Below are 12,828 nucleotides of genomic sequence, written 5' to 3' on the forward strand. Positions count from 1 at the left end.
AATAAAAGACCTTGAACCTTGAGGAACAAGTTTCCTTCAAGCCACCTCTGCCAGGCTACAATGGAATGCATTATTCAAGAACATGAAACCACCTTAGAATGTTCTTGTCATCAATAACACTACGTACCTTAAACTAAATCCAATCTCTTCCAAGTTATACCTTCCTATACCACTATTTGCAGATGACTATGCTGTTTTTTGTTTTGCACCTTTTCAATTAACACCGACTCCATTCATGACATTCTATGATCGCTCAAGCCTTATTTTGCCAAATCAAGATCAGAGTGTGGCATAGGACCAACCACCAAACAAAGTTCTGATCAGATTTCTGTAAAACAATCTTTTGGTTGTTGATTCCCGACAGTTCAACTGCATCCATCAAGATATGGGTGAAATTCCATTAAACCTTTGCACTCATGTCCCAGCTTTGAGTGAAGTCTGCATCTGGACATCCAAATCTTTGCTTCTCCATTCGAAAGATCATAACAAAAAATCCAAATTAGCTTTTTATGGCAGGAGATGATTTCACATGTTCCAATATTTTTAGCCTAACACTGTAAAAAGCAAGTGAACTTGGAGAAGAGGAAGTGACACCCAAAGTTGTAATGCCCAATCTGTTGCTACATCTAATTAAGGAATGGATAATTGTCAAAGTGGTGCGTATGAAATTCTATTCCATCAATTCCTCGCCTTTCATCGAGGGATGGAATATGCTGATGAGGCCAAGCTATTGATTGCAATTTATTTAAGAATGGATCAGCAATTCAATTTTCCAAATTATTCAATAGAAATATTAATCTGTAATCTATACACCCTGGAAATACTACTCTGGTAATCTTGCTAATTGGCAAATTGAGAGAATTAAAAGATTTTTGCTTTATCTACATTACAATTTAGACAAATACATTTTCCTCTCCAAATATATTTTCCTACACTACGTCAATAATTAACATTAGGAATTTCACTGGATTATACTAGCCTGTATTGACATTATATCACTATCAAAAATATCAGGTAACATTGCAACCTCATTTCTCAAATGCATTCAATTTTGTGTTGATGATGATATGGCATTGGATTTAAATATGCAAACTGCAGAAAGTATACGATAGCAACAAAGCAAATTGGTTTGCTAAAGAGGGACACAGTAAAAATATCAGTAATCAACCACTTCCTCAACATCAACAAAAAACTAATCTTCAACTTCCGAATGGCGAGTCAGGAGACCACGCACCAGTTCTTTGGTGAAATGGTGATAAAGAGTTAGCAAATTCAAATTCCTGGGCATTGTCTTGGTCCCAGCATGGAGTTATAATCAAAGGTGGTGACCTAGGGCCTCTACTTTCTTAGAAGCAAAGAGATTCAGCATGTCACTGAATATGCTTCAGATGCTACAAGAAACATCAACAGATGCACTACAGAAAGTATCCTTGGATACATCCATTATCATGTCCTAAGGTGGCAACTCCAATGCATAGATCGACAAGATGGCAGAGGAGTGGACTCAGCCCAGTTAATAATGGGCACAGCCGTCCCCATAATCACAGGCATCTACACGAGGTGGTGCATCTAGTATAAAAGATCCCCACAATTCGCTCATGCCTCTTTTCACTACTACCATGGGGTAGAAGGTCCAAGAGTCTGAAATCTTGCACCACTGGGTTCAGGAACACCTACTTTCCTACACTATCAAATTCATGAACCAATTTACACAATCCTAATCCTACCTTAGTAGCAGAACACAATGGACAGCCACTTGCATTATCAGACTTGTTTTCTAGTTGTCCTCGTGGTCCTGGAGAATGTGTAAATCATGTATAATTTGTTTTTTACCTTTTGTCTAAGTTGTTGTGATACTACTATAAGCAAGATTTTCATTGTACTTGCGCATATGCCAATAAAATCAACTTGCTTTGATTCATGTTGGCTGTACCCTAGGCCATTGAATAGCCAGAAGTAAGATTTTGACCGTTAACTTGTATATCTGACATTTAAAGATTGTCAAAGGAGCAAGACTGAATTGTGATCAGAAGAAACCAATGTAAACAAACACACCAAATAACTAATGTCAGAATGTAGAACAAATTAATAATTCCAGACAAGATTAACTGAGTATTTAGATGGAGACAGACCATACTAGACAAGTTTCCAAGGTAGACTTAATCCTGCACAAAGTAACTGCATGGTAATAACTTTAAAGGGCGACAAATAAGTTAGATGATTTCTCGGGTACTACGAAGAGAACAGTTCACAAAGACAAGAGACATTAGATGCTGGAATCCTGAGCAAGTTTGCAGGAACCAGTTTGTCTTGCATTCTGCAGCTCGAGTAAGTGTCGATCCCTTAGCAATGAATAAACAGGAAACTATTGGGCAAATTATAAATATTTAAAGTGCAAGGAGGAACTGCATATGCTGGTTTGAACCGAAAACAAAAACAAAATGCTGGAGTAACTCAGTGGGACAGGCAGCATCTCTGAAGAGAAGGAATGGGTGACGTTTTGGGTCGAGACCCTTCTTCACTCGTCTTAACCCAAAACGTCATCCATTCCTTCTCTCCAGAGATGCTGCCTGGCCCGTTGAGTTACTCCAGCTTTGTGTCTAAACGTTTAAGATTCTTTTCATGGTAGAAGAAGTCACCCAATGTACAGTAGCCAAATTACTGCTGATGCAAAGATGAGATTTACCAAGTTGTGCAGAGGCACCAAGGGCCTGTAATGGATACAGATAGGCCAATTGGCAAAAAAAGACATTGGAGCAAAGTGGAAAAAGTTTGCCGCTTTAGATCATGCCATCTACGGCATTTGGTGCGTGTCCTCCTTTATAATAGAGAGACTAATCATTGACCAGGTAATGGTTTTGCTGACCATGCACTCAATCCACCAAGGTCTGCAGGATATCTTGGTTTTGCTGAACCCCAGCTTTACATTTCAATCTTCCCCCGTTAATGTCCTTTTCATCTCTCACCTTTTCCAACTCATCTGCCAATCAAAATCCACCTCCCTTGTATCCACCTACAACTTGCCAGGCTTTGACCGGCCCCCAACTCTTCTCCCTCAGATTCTCCACGTCAAGCCATGGGCAATTTCTCGTTACAGGAGCAGAGGACAGGGAAGGACACCAGGTGCCAAGCAAAGGTGAGGGCAGGAATTTGCAGCAAAGTTAAATAGTGTGCAGGATTTGCACACAAATATCAAGGGGCTCTCTATAATTGCATAAATTATGAGCAACAAACTGAACATTAACCTGTGAATTCTGCCCTGAACTTTTATATCAGGCACTACTGCTTACCCTGGATTTCAAAACCAAAGTTATACACACAGCTAAACAGATTGTATTAACAGAAACTGATTTCCCATTCCAGTGTCAAGTTTTGCGAATGCTGCGATGAAATGTATGGATTGGAAGAGGAACCAGGATATCAGTATATACTGCCATTTTGAATTTGATTCACTGCAAAGTCATGTGTGCATACACAAGGAAACAATTACACAACTATTTACATGTCCAAGAGGCAGATAGACATACATGCTGTCAATAAACAGTGCTGGAGGAGCTCTGCAGTTCAGGCAGCATCCAAGGAGAAGCAACATTTTGGGTCAAGACACTTCTTCAGAGTGGCTAGGTTCAAAGAAGGATCTTAACCTGAAACACAACTGTACACCAAAAAGTCCAGAAGATATCTAAATATTAGCTAGATGTTATGTGGCTCATTAATGTGCAAAATATAAAATAAAAGAGATTCATTTTAGGATATACACACCAAATTAAGGCCTTTGCCCTTTTCAAATCCATGTCAATCCGGATGATCGAAAAAAGCACGGCATGGAGCACCAGGCTGCCGGAGACCGGCTTCACAGTGTTAAAGTAGGCCCCGCGGTCGGAGCTCCGCTGGCGGGGGCGCCACGGGGCTTGGGGGGGGGGGCCGCACCACTCCAAGTTGTAGGCCGCGGGGGGGGGGGGGGGGAGGAGATGCGACGCAGAGAAAAATCGCATCTCCGTCGAGTTTACGTGGCTGAAAAAGGTTTCCCCCATTTCCCCTCCCGCCGCATAAAACAAACCAAGAAACACTAAATCATACTTTTAAAACATAATTAAAATAATAAAAACAGAGAGGGGACTGACAGACTGTTGGCGAGGCAGCCACTGTGGTGGCGCCATCCGATGGAGGTTGAGTATATAGGTTTACAGTGAGAGGGGGGTGGGGTGATTTGGGGGGTGGGAAGCTGGAGTATATAGGTTTACATCGAGAAGGGGGTGGGGTGATTTAAAAAGGGGCAACTTTTTCAACATGATATGAGTATCTGGAATAAGTTGCCTAAGGAAGCATTAGAGGCAGGTAAGCCTATGACATTTAAAAGACATTTGGAAGCTCCATTGATACAAAGGCTTGGAGGGATATGATTCAGGCACAAACAAATAGTTCTAGTTCATTTAAGCAACTTGGTCAGCATGGGCGATTTCGGCCAAAGGGCCCATTTCCAACAGTTCTACGACTAAGACAAGAGAAAGGAAGCAAGTGTAGGCCCCTCAAGCGGTACTAATATATAACATGGCTGATCCATCCGGCGCTCAACTCCCCCACTATGTCAGTTCCTCATGATCCTCAGATCCACAATCTTTATACATATCCATCTTAATATCTAATGGATATCATGGTTCAGCTTCCTCACCATTGGGGCAGAGGATTTCGGAAAATTACTACCATCCGAGATAAAATTGACACACCCCAGTTTTCAAGGACCCGCACCCTATTTTGCAGCTATGTCCCCAGTTCATGGCTCTCCCACCAGTTAAACCATCCATCCTGTCAAGCCCCCTCATTCTTCCAAACTCAAAAAAATACATATCTAATTCTCTTTAGGACTGCCTCCAAAGCTGCTTTGTCATCCTTTTATTTAAAACTGCAGTATTCCAGCTATGGAATCAACAAGACCTACAACTGCAAGTAAACCTCCCTATTCTGCAACTCCAATCCCTTTGCAATAAGGTCAACAAGCCCTCTTCCTTGTAACCAGGTTAGACCTGGCTGCTAAATTTGTGGCTCATGCATCTCTCCTTCTCATAATCCACTTTGATTCTTCTTATTGATCACTTCCCCACATACATCTGTTTGCCAGATTTTCACCCAATCTCCATTCTGTCACAAATCACAGAAACCTCACCACAACACACTCTTCCATCTACTTGTGTAGTTAGAAAATTTGGAAACATTGGATACAATTTCCTCCTCCAGGTTCTTAATGTAAACTGCAAGGAATTGAGAGCCAGACATCAACCTCTATGATATTCTATTTGGTACATCCTCCAGCCTGAAAGACCTATATTCAATCCCTGCTAACATTTCCTCCAATTGTGTGCAGTTTGTCTCCAAATTTGAGGAAGGAAATTCTTGCTATTGAGGGAGTGCATCGTAGGTTCACAAGGTTAATTCCCGGGATGGCGGGACTGTCATATGCAGAGAATGGAGCGGATGGGCTTGTATACTCTGGAATTTAGAAGAATGAGAGGAGATCTTATTGAAACATAAGATTAAGAGTTTGGACACACTAGAGGCAGGAAACATGTTCCCGATGTTGAGAGAGTCCAGAACCAGGGGCCACAGATTAAGAATAAGGAGTAAGCCATTTAGAACGGAGATGAGGAAACACTTTTTCACACAGTTGTGAGTCCGTGGAATTCTCTTCCTCCGAGGGCAGTGGAGGCCGGTTCTCTGGATACTTTCAAGAGAGAGCTAGATAGGGCTCTTGAAGATAGCAGAGTCGGGGGATATGGGGAAAAGGCAGGAAAGGGGTACTAATTGTGGATGATCAGCCATGATCAAATTGAATGGCGGTGCTGGCTTGAAGGGCCAAATGGCCTACTCCTGCACCCATTGTCTAATACTTTGGTCTCTGAATTTATACACTAGGCTCTTGAGGCACCTTGTCAAATGTTAAATCCCAGGATGGCAGGACTGTCATATGTTGATAGAATGGAGCAGCTGGGCTTATATACTCTGGAATTTAGGATGAGGGGGGATCTTATGTACAATATACACCATTATTGACAATAGATAGGCCATTTTGCCCTTCGAGCCAGCACTACCATTCAATGTGATCATGGCAGATCTGTATTAAACTCCATTAGCCAATTCTCAACCCAAATTTCCAACAGATCCTGGATTTGACAACATTCTACATTCCACCATTTTTGTTTTATCTGCAACTGTTAGACCATATACAATTTCAACCCAATATCTAAAGCGATCCCAATGCTCATCCTTGTCCATTGGTCACTAGCCTCCAGTCAGAGGAACACCCCTCTAATGGTCTTCTATCATCAAGCCAATTTTGCATCCAATTTACTTAATGCATCATGTGACTTCATCTTCTGGACCAGCCCATCACGAGGGATCTGGTCAAATGCTTTACTGAAGTCCATGTAGAAAGCATCCACTGTTTTACCCTTGTTAATCATCTTTGTCACTTCCTCATACAAACACAAATTTGTGAGACAAGATCGCCCCATACACAAGGCCACAATGGTTATTGGAAGGCTCATTGTATTGCCCCCTTCATCGTGATTGCACCTTTCTGATTCCAACTTGCTGGATGAATCCTTCAAATGCAGCTGTGACTTTCTTCCTTATCAGTAATGCAACCAATTCTACCTAATCACTGATCAGCTGTTCAGCTGTTCACCTTCATTTCCATTAATCATTTATTCCAAAGAAAACTGGTTTTACCACCCATCTAAAGGCTAAAGGTAATCTACAGTGACCAATGTAACTTGTCAACACTGCACATCTTGGAGATCAGAATGCAAATTGGAAGCAGGCAGCAAAGGGAGGTGCAGAGTCTTTAGCAATTAAGGCTGAATTAATAATATGAAACAAGAAATGGCAGATGTTTAATCAATGTTTTTCAACTTTTGTCTTCATGGACGATGTTACAAATATCTCTCTGATAACAGACAGGCTCATTTCAAATAACAAGGAGTAACAAGTTTAAAAAAAAAAACTATTCACGGGATAAGTATAAGAGACTTGATGTTCAATGGTGGAAAATTGCTGTGTCCTGATGGTTTGCACCCAGGGTTTTTGAAATAGGTGGCTGCTGAGATAATGGGCCCATTGATTAATGTTTTTAACTCGCTGTATATCGATGTTACTAGACGATTGAAAATAATTATTATTGAGATTCCCTACACTGCACTCCCTCAATAGCAAGAATGTCCTTCCTCAAATTAGGGGACCAAAACTGCACACAATACTCCACAATACTAGTAGAGTATACACCAAATGGGATTCTTAGAAGAAATAAGAAGGAACTGCTGATGTTCATTTAAACCAAAGATAGACACAAAGTGATGGGATAACTCTGCAGATCAAGGTGTGCAGGTCCACAGCTACTGACAGTAGCAACACAAGTAGGTAAGGTGGCAAAAAGGCATACAGCCTTCATTGGTCAGGGTATTGAGTTTAAATAAACAGGACAAAAGTCGTCGTCCACATTGGAGGTAGAGATGCAGTCTCCCCATTACAGGAAGGGTTGGGAGGCTTTTAAGAGGATGCAGTCGAGTTTCACTAGGGTGTTAAATAAAACAAAACTGCTGGCAGTCTCTGCTTTCAAGAGAGAGTTAGATAGAGCTCTTAAAGATAACGGAGTCAAAGGATATGGTGAGAAGGCAGGAACAGGGTACTGATTGTGGATGATCAGCCATGATCACAGTGAATGGCGGTGCTGGTTCAAAGGGCTGAGTGGCCTACTCCTGCACCTATTGTCTATACCACACCTGTGAAGGCCAAGGAATGATCAATGTTTCAGGTCAAGACCCTGCATCATACCCAATTAGTAAGGGTGCCAAAATATGTAAAAAACAGGAGGAGGAGAGGGAAAGATAGATAAGCCATGATTCAATGGCAGCACATGATTGGCTGAGTTGCCTAATTCTGCTCTTATGACATCTGAACATCTGGCCATCTCCACTTTTTGCTTGAATTCCAGCATCTACAGTCTCTTGTTTCTCCATTTTAGGAGGAGGTTTCATCATTTGTTTATTATAGTAATGTGTACAGAGATACAATGGAAAAACTGTGTGTGCATACTATACACTAGTCAAGCCATACACAAGTGCAATAGGCACTTGACCAAATCAAGATCAGAGTGTCCTTTGTGGCATGAGACCCACCACCGAGCAAAGTTCTGATCAGATTTCTGTAAAACAATCTTTTGGTTGTTGATTCCCGACAGTTCAACTGCATCCATCAAGATGTCTGAAATTCCATTAAACCTTTGCACTCATGTCCCAGCTACGAGTGAAGTCTGCATCTGGACATCCAAATATTTGCTCCTCCATTTGAAAGATAATAACAAAAATTCCAAATTAGCTTTATATGGCAGGAGATGATTCCACATGTCCAGATATTAAATAACATCTATTTTTAGCCTAACACTAAAAAAGCAAGTAAAGTTGGAGAAAGGGAAGTGAGACCCAAAGTTGTAATGCCTGATCTATATCTAATTAAGGAATGGATAATTGTCAAAAGCAAGTGTTGCGTATGAAATTCTATTCCATCAATTCCTCGCCTTCCATCAAGGGGTGGAATGTGCCGATGAAGCCAAGCTACTGATCGCAATTTATTCAAAAATTGATCAGCTATTCAATTTTCCAAATTATTCAATAGAAATATTAATCTGGAATCTATACACCATGGAAATACTACTTTGGTAATCTTGCTAATTGGCAAATTCTGAGAGAATCAAAAGATTTTTGCTTCCTCTACATTACAATTTAGACAAGTACATTTTCCTCTCCACATTGTCAGATTTTATTAAGGGTCATTTTTACACATTTTGGTTTCACCATGTAGAAATTACAGCTGTAATTGCCTAACATCCCATCACACCTCCACCCCCCCTCCCTTTATCAGGGCACCATAATGTTTGGGACACATGGCTTCACAGGCGTTTCTAATTGCTCAGGTGTGCTTAATTGCCTCCTTAATGCGGGTATAAGAGAGCTCTCAGCACCTAATCTTTTCTCCAGTCTGTCCATCATGTTTGGAAACTTTTATTGCTGTTCATCAACATGAGGACCAAAGTTGTGCCAATGAAAGTCAAAGAAGCAATTATGAGACTGAGAAACAAGAATAAAACTGTTAGAGATATCAGCCACAGGCTACCAAAATCAACTGTTGGAACATCATTAAGAAGAAAGATAGCACTAGTGAGCTTACTAATCTCAAAGGGACTGGCAGGCCAAGGAAGACCTCCACAGCCGATGACAGAAAAATTCTCTCTATAATAAAGAAAAATCCCCAAACACCTGTCCGACAGATCAGAAACACTCTTCAGGTGTGGATTTGTCAATGACCACTGTCCCCAGAGGACTTCATGAACAGAAATACAGAGGCTACACTGCAAGATGCAAGCCACTGGTTAGCTGCAAAAAAAAGGCTGGCCAGGTTGCAGTTTGCCAAGAAATACTTAAAAGAGCAACCACAGTTCTGGAAAAAAGTCTTGTGGACAAATGAGTGATGCCAAGAACAAAGTATGGAAGAGAGAAAGAAATGCCCAAGATCCAAAGCATACCACCTCATCTGTGAAACAGTGGTGGGGGTGTTATGGCCTGGGCATGTATGGCTGCTGAAGGTACTGGCTCACTTATCTTCATTGATGATACAACTGCTGATGGTGGTAACATAATGAATTCTGAAGTGTATAGACACATCCCATCTGCTCAAGTTCAAACAAATGCCTCAAAACTCATTGGCCAACATTTCATTCTACAACAAGACAATGATCCCAAAAATACTGCTAAAGTAACAAAGGAGTTTATCAAAGCAAAAAAATTATCAATTCTTGAGCAGGCAAGTTAATTACCCAATCTGAACCCAATTGTGCATGCCTTTTTTATGCTGACAAGAAAACTGAAGGACTAGCCTCCAGAACAAGCATAAGCTAACGATGGCTGCAATACAGACCTGGTAGAGCATCACCAGAGAAGCCACCCAGCCACTAATGATGTCCATGAATCACAGACTTTAAGCAGTCATTGCATGCAAAGAATATGTAACAAAATACTAAACATGACTATTATGGAGTTTTCAGGAATGGTTCCACAAACTGTTTTTGCCAAAGCAGAAGTCAAGGTGCAACCTCGAATTTATACGCTTTTCTCAGTCAGTCAGTACATTTACCCCAGGGGGGAAACGGTCAAATATTGGGTTTTATGCAAAAGGATGTTTAAATGTGCACGTATTTTTTTTTTAATGCTATTACAAGAATTAGAAAGGGGACTTGGGAGAAAGGGATAAATATTCAGAGGGCTCCATGGACTGGACCTCACTGATAAAGGTTGAAAGACAAACTTGATGTTTTTGCTGTTTTCATTGTCGTTATTTATCTGATACGTTGGAGCGCCGCTCGGACAATGCGCCTGAAATAATATTATTAAATTTACATTTAGAAAAAAAAAAGCTCCTTGGATAGACGCCACGAGTTGTTGGTCTACACGTGTTGGGGAGAGGCATTCGATGGATTAGGCACCAAACGGCCTCTACATTGCAAAAGTTTGGTCTTATAAGTGGATAATTTGACAAGCATTATAGCAGAGTACAAGGAAAAACATTAATGTTACAATATCAACCTTTTTGATAATATACAAGTGTTAATGAGAAAAAGGCAGGATAAATAGTAACTTTGTTTTAAATGACAGGTCTTAAACTACCACTACACCTGTAATTACACCTGCTGATTCATGTCCGAAACACGAGGGATTCGACAAGCGGTCGGAAGGAAATTAGCAAAATGGAACGAAATACTGGTGCCGGGGAAATACGACCCATTTTATCATCCAGGATTAATATTGTTGTATTGAAAACAAAACTTTATAAAATATAATACTCCACTTTTATTATTAAATGGTTACATATTAAATTATTACATATTAAATTATTACATATTAAATATCAAACCTTCCCTTATCAAGTAGGCGACCCACCATATAGCAACACACAAGTCGGTAAACAAAAGACGATTTCATTCAGTCATTAAGACAAGGAACATCCGTCTCCTTCAAACTGTTAGAACATTTGGAAATCGTAAAGAACATGTCAACAACAGGCAAATCAAGCGCGATGTTGTACATTCATTGTATAAAATTCCCCCAAATGTCCTCGGGCTCCTGAAAATTGAAGCCAAATTCGTTCGCAGCAAAGGATAAGAACGTTCAAATTAAAAGTGTTCACCCCAAACAGGAGCTTAGTTGGTAACAGCAGTTGTTTTAACTATTTTAATAAACCTTTTAAAATAACTGCAAAAATTCGAAAGCTTTAAACTAAATTATAAAAACTCAGCTAACAATGTCTACCTGTTTAAGGAGTTGAAGCGCGGGAGGGGAGGGTAAAGTGAGACGCACTGAACACCTTGCTCAGTCCTCGCCGACGTTTCTCCCCGCGTTAAGGGGCGGTGTCGCTTGAAAAGTGGAGCCGGGCTGCCAGCAATTGGCTGCACCTTGTTCATTAGCATTGGGAGCCGGGGCAACGCTGCGGTCTGGCGCCCAACCCTGGCCAGGCTCCGGTATCGGCGCGCTTTCGCAATCAATTCTTTCACTTCATCATTGACTAATGGCACAGTCCGGCGGTTTATTGGGTTCGTGCTTTTCAGAAACCGGTTTTTCCTGAATTTCATTGGAAGAAGTCCCAGTACCTGTTCTACCACCCACCCCCACGAAACCAACTCTTAATGGGATGGAGTCAAATTACATAATTTTACTCTGCGAAACTGATAAGCAATGTATAAAGGTGCAGTCACGAGCCGGAACGTGAGCTATCCATATTCTCCAGAAATGTTTCCTCTGCTACTGAGTTATGCCAGCACTTTGGATGTGGAGATGATGTTTCCACTAGTGGGAGAGCCCAGGACTTAGAATTAAAGGACGTTCTTTTAGGAAGGAGATGAGGAAACATTTCTGAGTCAGAGGCAGTGAATCTGTGGAATTAGGTGCAGGAGTAGGCCATTCGGCCCTTCGAGCCTCCACCACCATTCAATATGCTCATGGCTGATCATCCAACTCAGTATCCCGTACCTTCTCTCCATACCCCGTGATCCCCTTAACCACAAGGGCCACATCTAACTCCCTCTTAAATATAGCAAATGAACTGGCCTCAACTACCCTCTGTGGCAGAGAGTTCCAGAGATTCACCACTCTCTGTGTGAAAAAAGTTCTTCTCATCTCGGTTTTAAAGGATTTCCCCCTGATCCTTAAGCTGTGACCCCTTGTCCTGGACTTCCCCAACATCGGGAACAATCTTCCTGCATCTAGCCTGTCCAACCCCTTAAGAATTTTTGTAAGTTTCTATAAGATCCCCTCTCAATCTTCTAAATTCTAGAGAGTATAAACCAAGTCTATCCAGTCTTTCTTCATAAGACAGTCCTGACATCCCAGGAATCAGTCTGGTGAACCATCTCTGCACTCCCTCTATGGCAATAATGTCCTTCCTCAGATTTGGAAACCAAAACTGTACGCAATACTCCAGGTGTGGTCTCACCAAGACCCTGTACAACTGCAGTAGAACCTCCCTGCTCCTATACTCAAATGCTTTTGCAATGAAAGCTAACATACCATTCGCTTTCTTTACTGCCTGCTGCACCTGCATGCCTACCTTCAATGACTGGTTGTGGCAAAGCAATGAATTCTTTGCCACAAGGCTGTAGAGGCCTAGTCAGTGCAGATGATCCAAGTCATAATCACAGTGAACGGCGGTGCTGGTTCAAAGGGCCGAATGGCTATTGTCTATTGAGATGGATTTTTGATTAGTACAGGTGTCAGAGGGTATAGGGAG

The 12,828-nt window shown here is 41.3% G+C and overlaps 1 protein-coding gene across 1 annotated transcript in view; it reads right to left on the reverse strand.

Moving 5' to 3' along the window:
• Window positions 1-11,529, reverse strand: part of elovl7a (ELOVL fatty acid elongase 7a) — a 34,115-nt gene extending 22,586 nt beyond the window's left edge. The window contains exon 1 of the mRNA XM_055634814.1: window positions 11,355-11,529. The gene's annotated coding sequence lies outside the window, so the exon portion shown is untranslated. The remainder of the gene's footprint in view (window positions 1-11,354) is intronic.
• Window positions 11,530-12,828: the final 1,299 nt, after the last annotated feature.

Source organism: Leucoraja erinacea, chromosome 1 (genome assembly GCF_028641065.1).
Source record: "Leucoraja erinacea ecotype New England chromosome 1, Leri_hhj_1, whole genome shotgun sequence".
NCBI lineage: Eukaryota > Metazoa > Chordata > Chondrichthyes > Rajiformes > Rajidae > Leucoraja > Leucoraja erinaceus.